The sequence below is a fragment of the Rhinopithecus bieti genome, unplaced genomic scaffold (assembly GCF_001698545.2).
Source record: "Rhinopithecus bieti isolate Rb0 unplaced genomic scaffold, ASM169854v2 scaffold_8760, whole genome shotgun sequence".
In the NCBI taxonomy this organism is placed as follows: Eukaryota; Metazoa; Chordata; class Mammalia; order Primates; family Cercopithecidae; genus Rhinopithecus; species Rhinopithecus bieti.
Window position 1 is genome coordinate 2,003,937 of NW_016806225.1, and position 4,299 is coordinate 2,008,235.

The following is a 4,299-nucleotide window of genomic DNA, read 5'->3' on the forward strand; positions in this document are numbered from 1 at the left end:
GCTGTAGTATGAAACTTGTAAAAGTAGTTTAAAATGTTTAAGAAAACTCAATAAACTACTTTTATTTAGGGGACTTTAATTTGTTAAATTTATAAATTAATGAAATGGATTTTTTAATGAAAGCAATTTTTCTTAATTTTTACAAAAATGTGTAACATTTATTAATAAAATAACAAGTTGCAAATCTGACTAAGAGGCATAAGAAAAACAAAATTCTCCAATTTATAATTCTAACTAATTGGACATTCATTAAATGTAAGCAAATATAGGCAGCCCTTTCCATGCATAATTTTACCCTCAGCTAAAAACTCAAAAGATGTCATAGAATGGCATGCAGACTGGGGTAACAATCTGCGTTGAGAGTTCTTAGTACCAATGGGTTAAGAAATATATTATTGACTGGGTGCCGTGACTCATGTCTGTAATCCCAGCACTTTGGGAAGCTGAGGTGGGCAGATCACTTGAGGTCAGGAGTTCGAGCCCAGCCTGGCCAACATGGTGAAACTTCATCTCTACTAAAAATACAAAAATTAGCTGGGTGTGGTGGCCCATGTTTGTAATCCCAGCTACTGGGGAGGCTGAGGTGGGAGGATCACTTGAACCCAGGAGGCAGAGGTTGCAGTGAGCTGAGATCATGCCACTGCACTCCAGCCTAGGCGATGGAGTGAGACTCCATCTCAAAAATAATAATAATAAATTAGCTGGGTGTGGTAAGGCACACCTGTAATCCCAGCTACTCGGGAGGCTGAGGCAGAAGGATCACTTGAGCCCAGAAGTTCAAGTGAGCTACGATTGTGCCATTGCACTCCAGTCTGGGCAAGAGAGCAAGCCCCTGTCTTTAAAAATATATGTGTGTGTGTGTGTGTGTGTATATACATATAGGCCTTACACAAACTTTTGGACTTTTTTTTCCATAACAAAAATGTTATATACAAGGAGTCCAACTGCCCTGGATAATATGTGGTGAGTTTAGAAAAGTTATCCTAGGAGAACGCTCATTGTAAGCACTACAAAGACAGAAGAAAATCACCTTACTAGAGGAAATTCTCTGACTGTAATGGTATTATCTACAAAAGCAAGAAGCAAGCCAACGAGAACACCTTGGTGTGAACCCCTTGGCTTGCCCGTAGTTAATAATATTACCGGGCTCAGCGCAGTGGCTCACACCTGTAATCCCAGCACTTTGTGAGGCTGAGGCGGGTAGATAACTTCAGGTCAGGAGTTCAAAACCAGCCTGATCAACATGGTGAAATCCTGTCTCTACTAGAAATACAAAATTAGCCAGGCGTGGTGGTGCATATCTGTAATCACAGCTACCTGGGAGGCTGAAGCAGGAGAATCGCTTGAACCCAGGAGATGGAGGTTGCAGTGAGCCAAGATTGCGCCATCGCACTCCAGCCTGGGCAACAAGAGCCAAACTCTGTCTCAATAATAATAATAATAATAATAATAATACCTGCCATTCAGGTTATGAAGCTTGAGTCCTTCTCTGTTCTCATAGCCAATCAACAACCAAATTTTGGTTCTTTGTTTCACAGAGCTTGTCTCTACCCTTCCCACCCCATTCTCACAGCCACCATGACACAATCCAGCCTTTATTCCTTCCCATGAAATGCCTTCTAATTATGGAAACATTTAAAAGTTCAAAATCTAAGTGTGACAGGCATCTCTCTCGTGATTATTACAAAATTTAATTTAAATAAAAGGTTTGTTTTGCTTTTTTAAGGCGTTATCTATTTTGTCTTCAGCAGATCCCTAAAGGACTAATACAGTACCTGTATGTGGAAATAGAATCTTAAGAGTTCTGCAGTTCTCTTTGCAATGCCCAATCTTTGGTCTCCTGCTGGGACACTGGTCCTTCCAATGTTCATCCACTGTCCCTTCTAAAGCATCAGAGCAGACTCAGGCTGCCCTCACAGTTGCTCTCTGAATGACCAGCTCAGCCTCTCCAGCCAGGGTCAGAACACCCCAACAAGACCTTCACAGCCAATCAGCTGTTTCTTCTGGCTTTCTTTCAGTCCCAATCTGTAGTCTGTTTAAAGGACTGAAAGTTAAATTTGAGCCAAAGAAATAGCTAGAAGGTGACAACAGCTAAGTCCCCACGGCTTTAAATAGAGTAAGCCGTGTAAGGAGAAGCCTCCCTGGAGGCGCCTACTCGATGAAAGGGATCTCAGGAAAGTCACTGTCTGTGCATCATTCACACGTGCACTGGAGTCAAAGGCCAGGATGCAGCCAGTTTAAGAAAACAGTGGAGGCAGCAGTGTCTGGCTTTGCTGGCAGACAGATTACTGTCATTATAACGTATGGGAAACATTTCATTTATTATGCCAGAGAAAAAGATATTTCACACAATAAATAAGAGGAATGGATCTATTGGTCAGTTATTTCATCTTACTCCAGGAATTACTGAACTTCAGATAAATGATTTTTCATCACAGAAGATATTAGTTGCCAAAGAGTCCTCTGAAGATAAGGCCGGGCAGGCCTTAAATGTGTGAAATACAAACGTGTAAAATGGAAGTTAACAGGCGAGTGCACCCCCACCTAAAGGCATTCAGATTTTAAGATATTTGAAAACATTGATCTGGTCATACAAAACCAAAACATAGCTGTATGCAAATCTGGCACACAGATGCTGACTTTCCTCTCTGGCTCTCAGGTTAAGCAAAGAGATTATTAAAATAATAAAAGATCTGGAAACATTTTTGTTTTTTTCTTAACTACATGGTTTAATTTTAGACAGCACGGGTTGACTCCTGCTGTGAAAGATGAGGTGATTACACTCTTAACAATTTCTCCTACCTACATATTTCTCCATTTCTCTTCTCATTATTTTACTTTGCCAGGTTATAAACCATCACATCATGTTCTGTAATTATGATATCCCTAGTTACTTAGTTTCTGTTCTATTTTTAAAAGGGTCTAATGCTCATTTCCAGTTCTTTTACCACTCCTACATTCCTGATTTTGATTCATTTCTTTGGCTGGACTCCAACGTCCAATGGTTTTGTTCATTAGAGGCTTACTTCTATATCTTTCACACACTAGATTCTAAGTACTACTTTCCCTCTGTCTTTTCATATTTGTGAAAGCCTGCTTATTGACTTTATAACTGAACAGTTTTGTTGGACTACACTTTTTTTTTAACAGGCTTAATTCACTTTATTATACTTGTATAAAAACCTTATGCTGTAGCCACAGTTGGAGCCTGGGTCCTCTGCATGTAGACTCTGGGGTGGGTCTTGACAAGGTGGTCAGTGAATTCATGATAGGGAGACTTGGTGAATCCAGTCTCCTTCCAGAGGTCGGGGGTCAAGTAGCTGTAGGTCTTGGAGATGGCATCAAAGGTGGCCTTGGCAAAGTTGCCCAGGGTGGCAGTGCAGCCCTCAGCTGAGGTGTGGCAGTCATAGGTACTGGCCATCATCAGCAGCTTCTTAGCTACCAGGGTCGAGACGATGCCAGTGTCCCGGGCGCAGGGATGAGGTGCACCAGCGCAGAGCCACAGCAGCCTGTCAACTTGCAAGGGATGGTGTGGGGCTTGCCCAACTTGTGTCCCCAGTAGCCTCTGCGCACGGGGACAATGGAGAGGTTGACCAGGGTGATGGCCCCTCAGGTGGCAGTGGCTACCTCCTTGGAGCATTTAACACCCAGACCGACGTGGCCATTGTAGTCCCCTACGGCCACCAACGCCTTGAACCTGGTGCGCTGGCCAGCACAGGTCTGCTTTGGCACCAGCATAATCTTCAAAACCTCATGCTTGAGAGAGGACCCCAGGAAAAAGTCAATGATCTCAGACTCCTCATGGGCAGGGAGAAGAAACAGATCTCCTCCAGGGACTTGATCTTCATGTCCTTGACCAGGCTGGCCCAGCTTGGTGATGGGCATCCACTCCTTGGCCTTGGCCTTGCCTCCGCAAGCTCTGCAGCCTCGGCCACATCCGTCCCCGATCATGGCAGCAACCCCGGCCGGGGATGGCACTGCCGCAACCTCCACAGAAGACGCCGCGGTTCCCCATCCCAGGGCCCCTTTCTCTCTCCGCTGCCCCAGCGCCATCTCCCATTTGGTGTTTTCTCAGAGAAGAAGTGAGCTACACTTTCTTGTCCTCAGAAGTTAGTGGATATTGCTCCATTCCCTTCTGTACTACAAGCCCAGCCCACTTTCCCTCCTTATAGGAATAAGTGTATTAACATGCATAATATATGAGTATTTTATATATAATATATATACTTTATGAGACTATATATAATGTACATATTTCTTATTATTTTACAGTCTATGACCTCCATATTGATTGCCTTC

At 43.4% G+C, this 4,299-nt stretch overlaps 1 pseudogene; it reads right to left on the minus strand.

Annotated features, from left to right (window-relative positions):
- Positions 1-3,184: 3,184 nt before the first annotated feature.
- LOC108531717 (40S ribosomal protein S2 pseudogene) lies at positions 3,185-4,060 on the minus strand (annotated as a pseudogene).
- Positions 4,061-4,299: the final 239 nt, after the last annotated feature.